Source organism: Bemisia tabaci, chromosome 5 (genome assembly GCF_918797505.1).
Source record: "Bemisia tabaci chromosome 5, PGI_BMITA_v3".
Classification (NCBI taxonomy): domain Eukaryota; kingdom Metazoa; phylum Arthropoda; class Insecta; order Hemiptera; family Aleyrodidae; genus Bemisia; species Bemisia tabaci.
The window spans coordinates 17,704,256-17,717,319 of NC_092797.1; positions in this window are offsets into that span (position 1 = coordinate 17,704,256).

Consider the following 13,064-nt stretch of genomic DNA (forward strand, 5'->3'; position numbering starts at 1 on the left):
CCACGGCACGGCCCTGCTAGTCAGATCGTTCCTAACCCCTATGTAATTGATCTCCTACCTCAAAGCAAAGCTCAAGTCCAATGCAACTCCTAAAATCCAATATACAAAATATCCGAGCCTTGCTTTCCAAATGGACCGCGTTAAACAGAAAGGAACCAAGGTATCTACATCTATCCCAACGGTAAATATATGATGGCCTCAAACGATAAAACCCAAATACCAATAGTTATCAGGTATATAGCATAAATTATACCCAACCTCCCAAATACCTCTAGTTTCCCGGCTTCACTACTAATTAAATGAGACACAATACCAAACCCTGGTAAGGTAAGAACATAAACTTCAGGGGAACAATAGGGGAACAACAACATTAGGGGAATTTGAATTTTTACGAGAGAACGTTTGTGCGGATTCCTTTGAAAATTTTAAGGAATTTGCTTTGTATTACGGAGAAAATTCTTAGAAATTTGTACAAAAATCCGCACAACCGTTTTCGTGTAAAAAATTAAATTGCCCGGTTGAATTTGGCAATAGATGATGTGGCTTGGTTCCTTCCTGTTTAACGCGGTCCAAATATCCCTGAAAAATTGGCGGTTGCTCTCAGCGGAACAATCCACTTCCTGACCGTTGTCCAAGCAGCGTTTTGCGATGAATAAATTGAAGTAAAGTTACAATTTTTGCGATAAAATTGCAATTTAATTGCAAAAATTGACGCCGTTTGGTCTATAAATGCCGACTTTAAACGATCAAACGAAAGATAGGCATGCTGCAATGCGAAAAAAAACTATAACTTTTTTTTTATATTTTTTTACAATTTTCGATTGGAGAAGCCCCTATGCCTTCAGTCAGTGAACAGTCAACTTACACAACACTGCGATGAAGAAGGTACTTAGTTATTCCACCCCGTAAAATTGCACAATTTATTGCGATAAATGATACACTTAGCAAGTCAAAAAAGAAAAAGAAAGAAAAAAGAAGCGGGAAAGCTAGCTGTGTTCTGTGTAGTCGCATTTTTAAGTTCCTCGAAGAAGATGAGCTCCGGTTGAGATGAAAGAGCTCGCTCACCAAAATTTGAACTATCAATTTTGAGAAAACCTCACTACCGTTAGGAAAATAAATAATAGGGAAAATATTATCATCAGAAGCGTAAATGAAGGTATCACAGATATCTATTCTAATTGAATCAGTGAGTTTGAAAACACACCAACTCGGGTTTTTTTCGATTTTCACTTTTTTACGGTTTAGTAACACTTACGGATAGCAGCATCTGCACGCAAAAGGAAATTTCGAAATGGGCCTGTTGCATGCAAGAGATACAGCCGCGCGAATAAACTTTTTAGAGGTTAAATGATACGAAAATTACGATGGTCACATTAAAAAATTCTGAAATACACTCCTTACTGCGCAATTTGCGTTGTTAGGAACGCGCTTTTTCAAATTTCCCGCGTCTGGGGGCAGTTTTCTAATCACCGGAAACGAGCAAACGGCGGGCTCGAAGATTTCCGGAAGATGCCGAGTCGTTGTTGTTGTTGTTATTTTTTCCTTCAGCTTGTTTACAAACCCAACGTGATCTCTTATAGTGGTCCATATACGCTTTATGCGGTAACCAAATCTATCAACTTTTAAATATCCAACGCAATCCTTCTACATTTCCTTTCACGATATCATATCCGATTTTTAGGTTATGTTGTCAGTTTTAGTTGACCGGAAATAGCCGCGAGTTGCCGTTAATTGTTTCCGTTAGAAAACTGCCCCCAGACGCGGGAAATTTGAAAAAGCGCGTTCCTAGCAACGCAAATTGCACAGTTAGGAGTGTATTTCAGACTTTTTTAATGTGACCATCGTAATTTTCGTGTCATTTAACCGCTAAAAAGTCTATTCGCACGGCTGTATCTCTTGCATGCACCAGGCCCATTGCGATCGAAAGTGCTCGAAACAGCGACGGGAAAAGAGAAAAGTCGAAGTATTTCATTGGAAATTAAAATTTTTGGCCATTTCAAGGGAGACGGGTGACCATCCGATTTTGCTGTTTTCTTTTTTCGGCTCGGTATACCTAATGCCAACAAGTTATATAAATATTCAAGCGTTACTCAGGTCGATAAATATAAATTTTTCAGTGCAGACTATGGAAAATCAGTATCTGAAAGTCGGTGAGAACGAAAACACACCAACTCGGAAATTTTTACACGCTTAAATCTCTGTCATCAAATATGGTGTATCGATTTCAACTGGGTGCTTTACGAAGTCTCTGAGTACTTGTCCTTTGGCAACATAAAGGTTTTCCTTAAACTAACTTCTTCGCCCGCTACGCAGTTTTAGGTGTTTCTTGAACTTTCGAACTCACTGATTCAACTATGTTAGGCCCCTCTCTGTCATCTTATTTGTTGAGCTGGTGCGCCGTTTGAACGCATATTGCCACTAGTATACTAGAATTCAAGAGGCAGGTTGAAATTGACTACATTTTGCAATTTGGAACTATAAATTCTAGCCCGGTTAGAAAACAACGTATGGTGTCATTAATTTCCCTAGGCACATACGTGTCTTTCCAGAAGAGCCGGAATTTATAGTTCCAAATTGCAAAATGCAGTCCAAATCAAAAAGCGCCCCCTATCGACTGAGCGCTTATAACTACATGGATCGGTCCAATCGCAGGCCAAAAAAGTTCAATACAGGTCATAGTACAATTAGGTCGACGGCAAAAAAACCCGGATGAATTTTACCATTTAACCGGCAATTAGCAGGGTTTAAAGATTCACTCAGCTGTGCGGTTTTTCATTTTTGAGAGATGCGCTATTTGAGATTGAGAGCATGGAGAGGGGGCGGTAGGGGGCATTGTGAACGGTTCCTCCTCTAATTTGTGCATGTTACAATGTTCGCGGTAAGCCCCTCCCTTCTTGTATGTTCTACCCACGGATTAATGTTTCGTGAAAGGATGTGCTGGGCGATGTGATGAGATAGTCGGTAGCGGCGGAGAAAGTTTTTTTTTTTTTTTTTCATTTTGCTTCAGTTAGCAGCCGAGCAAGAAAAAAAGGTCGATTACGAATCCTGCGTAGAAAAGGGTTGTACCCATATGTTATCATTTGGGTGTGTGGGTGCGGGGAGGGGGGGGGGGGAAGAGATATGAATTGTTTGTATGAACGCACACGAATGCAGTGTTTCCGAAACCTCCGGCAGTGATGTAATTCAGAGGCTTAAAAAGAAAAAAAGGGGGGTGGTTTATTTACTGAACGCACAGTTTGAATACCCATGCAAGTAGATAAAAATGCCTCGAAGTCATCGATAATGAGATATTGGAGAGGCACATTCTATTCCCCTTCACTATTATTAGTAACAGTCCCATGAACTCCCGTGCACTCTGTTCATTCTCATTTGAGTTTTGAGTAGACTGTTAGTTTTTTGTTTCATTGAGTTCAAAAAAATCATTACCTATATTTCGGTGTTTGCTTTACCTCAATATTCAACCATTCAAAAGTATTCATTTGGAAACATTAAACAATTTTGAAAAGTTCTAAACTGTTCAAATCTTGAAGTAGCACAGCGGAATCCAGAGTGCATTTTACCTCGGCGCTTATTTTGTTCCCAAAGACTCCGAGTGATATGAATGCGGAGATTTATCATTTATCAAGTCTTTTCGCGGATTTAATATCCTTGCACTGAGCGAAATTGACATTTTTCGAGGAGGTGACTCTATTTTTATTGAGTTCATTTCACTTCTTATTTAATATCACTCGTGTTCTAGGAATAAAATAGGCTCTGGAGTAAAATACACTCCTATAATTTCATTCCAGGATTTCTAACAGTGCTCAGGCTATTCCTATGCGAGCAAAAAAATTACCTAAACATTCCAATTCTTACATAAAGATAACAACAGGATCAGAATGGTCAGATATTACACGAAGATTCGTCAGATCATGATCATGGAAGACGAAAATGACATTGTATTGGACGTCAAGACCAAATAACTTGTCCGGTATGGTCATGTCAATAGGATGGCGCTTGATTGGGTTCTTCCTAGGAAGGGATAAAGGAAGAAGAAGAAGAAAAAACGAAACTTAGGTTTTATGACGCCGGTGGGTGGGTGTTTCAAGACACGAACAAACAAATAATTAAAAAATAAAACAAAAATCTGGATTACCTACGAGGACTGAGTTCGGTGCCCAAGGTTTTCGATGCACGTGCCGGAGGGGGAGGGGTGCATAAGACAGGTTTACTTGTGTTGGACACTTTTTTTGCGAAAGCCCTGTCAACACCTGTCTAGTAAAAGTTCACGGAACTTTCCGAAAAAAAGTTAAGTCCCGTAAACCTATCTCTGTGTGGACAAGGCCTTCCATTATAAGAAATTAACCAAAAAATTTTGGAAGTAAAAACATAAATGTGGTTTAATTTTAACTTCCGCCGTCGCGCCGCATCGCGCTGACCGCACTGTGTTTGGCGCAATGTGTGAAGACTTCCTACAATCTTGTAGACGCTGTGCGTTTCACGCCGACTAATGCTGGACGCACTATGTCAGACGCAATGCGAGAGGTATTCATGCAGTCTTGCAGGCGCTATGCGTTTCACGCCGACGCGACGCGACGCGACGGCTGCTGACCGCACTATGTTTGACGCAATGCGTGAAGTATTCATGGAGTCTTTTAGGCTCTAATACGTGTTTCATGCCGACCGCGGCGCCGATGGCTTCTTCTTTTCATTTCAAATCCTCGCCATCATTGCTCTCTGCGCCGCGCCGCTCCAAGCCAAATAGCGTGTTTGGTTTCTCTCTTAGCTCTACTAATTAACGGTACTGTCTCTTGTATCACCGAGAGACGAAAAAATTAGGAATTACTATACTCTCAGGAAATGAGAGATTTTGTCACCTCTTCTCGTTTGGAATTTTTTTTCTGAATTCGATTTTTTTTAATACCTACGTTGAAAAAAATTGCAAAATTTACCACCCCCTAAATTTGCCGCCATGGGCCGCGGCCCATGTGGCCACCCCTTAGATCCGGCCGTGGTCCGAAGAAAAACATATTCGGACCGCCCGTTGAATAGCATGGGTTGATCGGTGTGCTGTGCTATGGTACGTCCGAGCGATTTCAAAAAGCGAGCCCTACTGGCACGCTTAAAATTAAGCAATATTGTTTTAAAGTTGCGATATGATTTCTTAGGAATGCTGTTGTATTTTTACAGTAAGTTTTCTCTCTGTAGGAAATGTGTAGCAAATATTTCTGTTAAGTAAAATGACAATCTTGCGATGAAAACTAAATCAGCTTCGCTTGAGAAAATCTAAGATTGAACCATTCGACATGTGATTACAGTTATGAGTAATTTTGTGACTTTGCAAAATTGCTATTCCCTCTTGGGCCTTTTGCCATTCCAATTGGATTTTTAAATCTGCGTTAACTACTCACTAGAAACGGGGTTTTGCATCAATTTGGCAAACAAGAAGAATTGCGGAATTTTAAAGCAAATAGACGGTACATGCAAAGCTCTTTTTATGCCCTTGCGGGACAGGGTTAATATTCCGCGAGCGAAAAGAAAAGGGGACGTAATATTTTCACATACACTTTCATTTCCCGCCATCCTCCTTTAATCCACTTTGGCGCGGTTAGGCGAGAGAAATAATCTGCACGGGAAATTAGAAAATCCTCAATTAACCTCTAAAAAAATAATCTAATTACGTTAATTGAGTAAAAGGAGGAGTTAAGCCTCGCAAACGAAGACCAAGCAAGCGAATAATGGAACAAACAACTTCGTATACGTTTGTGAAATTTAATGAAGCACCATTAGAATCAGGATGAGCTTCGTTCAGAAATATAATCATGCCCTTGTCGTAAGCACTTTTTTTACTCGACGGAGAATTCGTAAGAACTCTGCTCCTAGATGCTTGTTTGCCGGAGCAGCTTTTTCGAACTCTTGACGAAAGAAAAAGTCGTCTCTTTTTTCCATTCCTCCGTCGCAAAAATTTAGGTGTGGTCATAACATTGAGTCCGCATCATTCTCATCCAGAGGCAATGAAATTGCAATTAATGAAAATGTTGACAGTCAGCAAGATACTACGTCTGGAGGACATTTTTGAAGGACATATGCCTACGAAGCCTTTTCTTGGCCAAGAATTGCAACTGCACTGACTACTTGACGAGGCATAGAGTATCGCGAAAAATTGAAGGCGCTCTGAATCGAACCCGGGCCTCTGAGGTCTTCAACCTAGAAGACTTTAGTTATTCATTTACTGTCATGAAACTTTCGAATGTGTTTTTACGTATCAATCCATCGTTTTCAAAAATAAATGAAAGAACGTAACTTCATTTCGGTGTTGCGAAATTGATTCAAATATTTCATTTTTCTACAAGAATATGACTGTGCAATATCCATTTAAAATTTGACCGATTTTCACCGGCGATCAGAAAAAAATAAATGAAATTTTTAAACAGAAATTCCCAACAATTTCCCGGTAAAAATAAAATTTTCGAGTGGAAATTTTCCATCGATGAAATGCACTTAGCTTATTTTGTCTGGGGAAAATTAATTTTTTTCGCCAAAATTCTCAAGTCTATGGCGATGGTATCCTAAATGGATAAAATATAAGCCTCCCGAGACCAATGCCGGAGAATTTTGGGTGTTATTTTTTTAACCTATACCTTGAGATATTAAGCGTCGGGCGATCATGTCCGCGTCCGCGCTGAATGGATCCTTTTTCTTTGAGTATAACAGGAATGGAGATGTTGCATGTGTGAGAAATTTGCGATTTGACTGTTGTTTCTTATGTAAAAGTTCGCGAGAAACACGATGGTGCCACTGGTTTTCTCTGAAATCATATTCCAAGCTCAAAAAAGCTCTCAAAGTGAGGCCAAAATGGAGGAGATATCCCGCCCTACCCCGAGAGTCCACCTCTACATAAAAACAAACTTTCCATGCAAAGATAGGGAGCAAATACATTGACAGGGCTGCCACTTCATTCGGGGGCTCCAAAACTGAAAACACGGCAACCCTGCTAATTTATTTGCTCCCTATCTTTGCATGGAGAGTTTGTTTTGATGTAGATAGGTGGACTCTCAGGGTAGGGCGGGATATCCCCTCCATTTTGGCCTCACTTTGAGAGCTTTTGTGAGCTTGGGAGATGATTTCAGAGAAAACCAGTGGCACCATCTTATTTCTCGCGAACTTTTACACAAGAATTAACAGTCAAATCACAAATCCCTCACACATGCAACATCTTCATTGCGAGTTAAGCGCTAACCCTTGATGTTTCGATTGAAGTCCCCCAGGATTCAAAAATTGCTCTTGTTGAGAGATCCCGTCTGGAGAACCCTCACCTCAAGTAAAAGACTAAATCGACTTAAAGCGCCTTCATTTCCTCATGATACTCTGCGCTTTGTCCATCAGTTAGATTAGCTGCCTCGCTTACCCTAACCAAATTTAGGCCCGACAGGAGTTTTACATTGCCCTCCTTAAAAAAGTTTGAAAGTCGGTCCTTCTTTCGCTTAATTTGAAGTAACTGATAAGTGAAATTGCAGCTCATTTTTCCGAATTAACCTCTCAACCGGTTCGGTCTCTCTCGGTGGCGTGGCGGCGTGGCGTGGCGTGCTGAGCGATTGATATGTCGATTGATCCACCATTCAAACATATGGAAAAGGATCGATAAACAGGGTGTTCGCACTGAACACCTTAATAATCTATTCCTCACCATAGCTTCAAATGGGGAAATATCGATATGTCGCAAAGCATGCCACGCCACTGGTCTCTCTCGTCTCTGTAGGAGAGCTAGAGTGTGAGCCAAGTTGATCTTTCTGGGATCAAGCCTTTTTTGGTTCCAGGAAGTAAGCAAAAGCTGATATTTTCATTGAGCTGATGAGACGTAAAGGTTTGACAAGACATTGAGGAGAGAGTAATCGGCAAAACTACCGGAAGAAACTGCGTCCCATAGCTTAAAAGTAAAGTGGGAGAGGTTCCATATCGCCCCTTCAAATTTCAATGATGCAATTTTAGTCAGTCGATCGTCAAAATGCTTTGAACCTCTGACGCGTGCACGTTTTTTCGAGGATTTTCCATCCATTCTATCCTCCTCTGAATGGATTATATTTGAAATCTCGAAAATTGTCATGCATTTTCATACTATGTGATGCATTATCCAAGCTATATAACTAAAGCCGGGATAATGTAGCTCCTTCATTTCTGTGCCATAGGAAAGCCTTGCGATCCGCGATCTAAATCACTGCCCGCGATGAAATCGGTCTTGAAATTAGAATAGATTGAGTTGTATGACCAAAGATGTATAATAAATTTAAGCCTGGTAAGCTTTCAGTCTAAGATTCGGCAAGAACGAAAAACAAGAGGAACGAAGAAGTATGTACCTAAATGGGAGTAAATACCAGTCATTGTCTCGGGGCGAATAAAATAAAAACCAAAGAATGGTGTCCGACTGGGTCTGCGGAGAGGTTGCCAAGACCATTAATATGATGTACGGCGACCGACCTCAGGGGCTTTACGAGCCAATTCATTTTTATCGATGCGCATCACTATGCATTCTTGGTTTGATGCATAACCCTAGAGCCGCTAAACTGCAGCCAATTTTTAATGGACGGCAGGGATGCAAAAAAAGTCATAATTGCGCGATGTTATCCGTGTTTCTAAGTTAGTTGCTTTGTCTGCTATGTAGAAGCATGATACACAATTTCATGCATGTTCTAACAAAGAGCAAACTTAAGAAATGAAGGGCTTGGAAGACAAGGCACGTTATAGTGCAGTTTTTGATACTTCGAAAAATACGTGTTTGAAGTTTCGAAATTACTCGGATCCTTCATGGCGAAGAGGAAGTTCAAACTGACTTTCTGATGCTTAAAAATTGGAATTTTTGAGCGAATTTTTCACAGATGATGCAATTAGACTAGTTTTACGTGAAATCATTAAATATCTCAATTTTTCAAAAGCTGCACTTATGCGCCTTGGCCTCCAAGCTTCCTAAATGTTGTTTCTCGATTTTCCTTGTTACATGTATATGCCATCAAATTGAGGTTACGAACAACTTGAAGAGTCACGATTTTTTGGGCCCAAAATTGTTTCTCTACCCAGGAACAACATCAGGAACTGAGAAATGAAGTTTCACTGGCATCTTTCCTTAAATAGCCCGAATCTGTCTGAGGACATAGGCGGATCCAGCAATTTGGCAACACCGGATTTCCTCCATTTAAAACTATGTTAAATAATCGATTCTTGTCGGAGCACTTTCCCCTTCGAGAATCCAAACATTTCCATAGGTTTAAATGGAGAAAAACAATTTTGCCAATTTGCTGGACCCGCCAATGTCCTAGGAAAATTTTAGAAGAAAGAGAACATAAAATTCTCAGCACAGAGGGCGCCAAAGACTCAAGCTATATATCGATTTTACGATGCCTATGGGCCAATTTTTCAAGAGGCGAACTAAATAAATTATTGGTAATGTAAAAATATTGTTAAAACAAGACCGATTGAAAAAAAAAAAAATTCGTTCTAGTGGCGTTGAGAGATTATAAAGTGTTGCGATTTCTTTGTTTGAGGTTATAAAAATTAAAAAATGTTAAGTTAAAATTCAATGGCGGTTGGTAAAGAGATGCATCTTTCACGAGAACTTAACCTTTGCATGCCCAAGCCGGGTCAAATTGACCCAAGGCTTGCTAAATACACGTGTTATGCAAGTTGTATGGAATGTGTCGTATACGAGCTTTAGATACAGGTCAACAAATACATCCTACGAAAAGGATCAGACATCAAATTAAGAAAAAAGAAAATAAATGATTGTCAACACAGCTGGAGACAGGAGAGATGTGTTCGGGCTGAGAGATGTATTTCGTGTTTTAACTTTTCTCCCAAATCTGAGCGACACCTCGCCGCGTCGGCATCATAGAGCAGAGCATTGCGAGTAAGCGAGATCACGTCTCGCGCCATCGCGCCTTCAATTTTGCAGATGCAACACGGACATCCATCAAGTACGAAGAGTTGTATCTCTGCACCGTCATCGCTGCACGTGCAGGTGTCCCTTATGTAGGAAATTTGCAAAATGTCAAGGTCAAGTTTGTTGAAAATATGGTTTGAGTGTCCAAATCAATAATCATTTGAAAAGGAAAAAAGAAAGAAAAAAAAAGGTTTAAAGATCTCTCAAACGCCCTAAAGGACGCGTTTCAAAGAATTGGTATTTTGGCAAGAGGTGTCATGCTCAGGCCCGGACTTCGGGCGTGTGCAGGGCGTGCGGCGCACACGGGCGCCAGCCTTTGGGGGGCGCCACGAAAGAAGAAGAGAGGGAAAAAAGGGGGAAAAGGAAAAGGAAAAAAAGGGAAGAAAGGACAAGGGGAAAAAAGGAAAAGGAAACAAGGTTGGGCAGTGAAAGCAAGGAAGAAGGGGGGAAATGGAAGGAAAAAGGAGGCAAGAAAAGTGAAAAGAGAGTCCGCGAGAAAGGGGGGCATAAAAACCATAGTCTATACAAAATATAAAGAGAATTGCCGTCTAAAGGCAAATTTTCAGGACAAAAACTCCACCTGGTCCATAGACGGTCAGGCGCCCCTTGACCCTTTTGCGGCTGTACAGAAATACAAGAGTAGGCATGTAGTAAGGGGGCGCCATAAATCCATCGAACAGGAGCCGACATAGCATTTTAGGCCACGTCCGCCATCCTGGATGTGAGAATTTTTAAACCTAGTAAAAATTCGAGTTTCCGGTCGAAAAATACCCTCAGACACCGAGTTTCAAAAAAATCCATCGAACAGGAGCCGACATAGCATTTTAGGCCACGTCCGCCATCTTGGATTTGAGAATTTTCAAAAATCGACTAAAAATTCGAGTTTCCCGTCGAAAAGTGCCCCTGATCCCGCGATTCACAAAGCTCTAACGAACAGAAACGGAGGCCAGAACCGGGGCTCATTTTAGGCCACATCCAACATTTTGGAGTTGAGAATTTTAAAAAGTTGACTAAAAATTCGAGTTTTCCGTTGAAAAATACCGTGTGATACCGCGTTTCACAAGACTCGAACAAACAGAAACCGAGATAGCATTTTAGCCCACGTCCGCCATCTTGAATTTGAGAATTTTAAAAAATGGACTAAAAATTCGAGTTTCCTGTCGAAAAATACCTCCTGACACCGAATTTCAGAAAAATCCGTCGAACAGGGGCCGAGATAGCATTTTAAGCCATTTCGGATTTTCGAATTTTGAATTTTTTGAATTTTGACAGATTTTGATTCAAAACGCGTGATCCCCAAAATCGAAGCTCAGATTCGGATTCCTCGTAAAAAATCGATGCGATTTCATGTATCATACCCTGACATCGAATTTCAGGAGAACCCGTCAAACAGGAGCCGAAATGGCATTTTAAGCCACTTCAGTCATCTCGGATTTTTGAAGTTGAAAAATTTTACTTAAAACGCGTGATACCCAAAATCGAAGTTCAGATTCGGATTCCTCGTAAAAAATTGATACAATTTCATGTATCATACCCGGGCATAGCGTGAAGGAAAGAGACATAACGTAGACATACTGATTCGAGCATATGAATCCAACGTGGCAACATGGGTTGTGCTCAGTGGGTCAGCGGAGGAGGAAGAATAAGAATTTATCGTGAGGAATTCCTCGGGACGAAACCGAACGCTAAGCGCCGCGGCGGCGTAGTTCAAAGGGAAAGTATGACAGAATCTACACGCGTCGTTAAACCTTTTTCCTTCACGCTATTTTAACATATGATACCTGAAATCTCATCAATTTTTCTCGAGGAATCCGAATCTGAGCTCAGATTTTTGATATTACGCGTTTTAATCTATTTAAAATCGTAGGAGAAATTACAGAATTGTCCTCGAAAATTGATCACACATTAGTGTTTTTTTACGTCATTAAACCTCTTTCCTTCACGCTATTCTAAAATTTGATGCATGAAATCGCATCAGTTTTTCACGAGGAATCCGAATCTGAGCTTAGATTTTGGATATTACGCGTTTTAATCCATTTAAAATCGTTGGAGAAATTACAGAATTGTCCTTGGAAATTGATCACACATTAGTGATTTTTACCCCGTTTTTCTTCTACGTTCACGTAATGAAATTAGATCAACAGTTGACTCATCGACTAGTCTAGCCTAACCCCCCAGAATCGGTCTAAAGGGCCAACGATTTTATCAGATAAGACGTGCGGTTCTAGTTTCCGGGCAATTACGGTTTGATGGAAGCTGCGATGAGGAGAAACGGAAGATATGCAAAACTCGGGCGGATATTAAGTGAGAAACCAGGTAAGGGAAAGGCTTTCTTCCCGAAAAGTGTGGGAAACTATTTTTTTGCAGCAACAACCAATTGGATCGCATTTTGCAAAAAGGAACCAAGAGCATTTCAATGTTGCTAGGATTGTGCAACTTAGGTACATTTTGCAAAAAGTAAACTTTGCGACGGTAAGTAATTTTCGTCTTGATTGCATAGTTCATTGGGAGTAGAGGTGAAACTAGTTTAGATGATCGTTTATGTTTGCAAGGTTAGCGACATTGGAATGCTCTTGCCTCATGCTAGGGACTAATTTTGACGACTACCCCTAGAAATCCAAAACCGGGCCAAATTGACCCAACTACCTCTTCTGGCGGAGTTATATGTGGCGGATGAGAGAGGGTGAGAAAGCGCCGATATGTTATGGAGAGGGTGAGAATATTTTTTACCTTCAAAAGGGTATAGAAATAACTTAGATATTACTTAATAAACTATCAAAATCCGTGTATTCAAATACGGGTCAATTTGACCCGACTTGGGTCTTAGCGAATAAAAAAAGTGTTGAGCATCGTAGGATTAAGAGAATTTAAGAGTGCTCCAGAAGAAAAAAAAATCCCCCAATGCATCAATAGAAAGACATATCAGAATTATCGGAGGAATGTTTTTTAGAATAATGATAGTTACCTCAGTATCTCAGACCATATTAACCATATTAACAGAGAGAGGCCGGAAGCTTCCTTTAAAATTTGCCTTCAATTGAGAACATAGGCAAAAACACGAAAAAGCCTACTCGCAATTGATGACGTCATCTTGAGACAGAGCCCTCCTCCAAGAACTGACCCCCACCAAGAATTTCCCCCGCCCAGCCGGCCC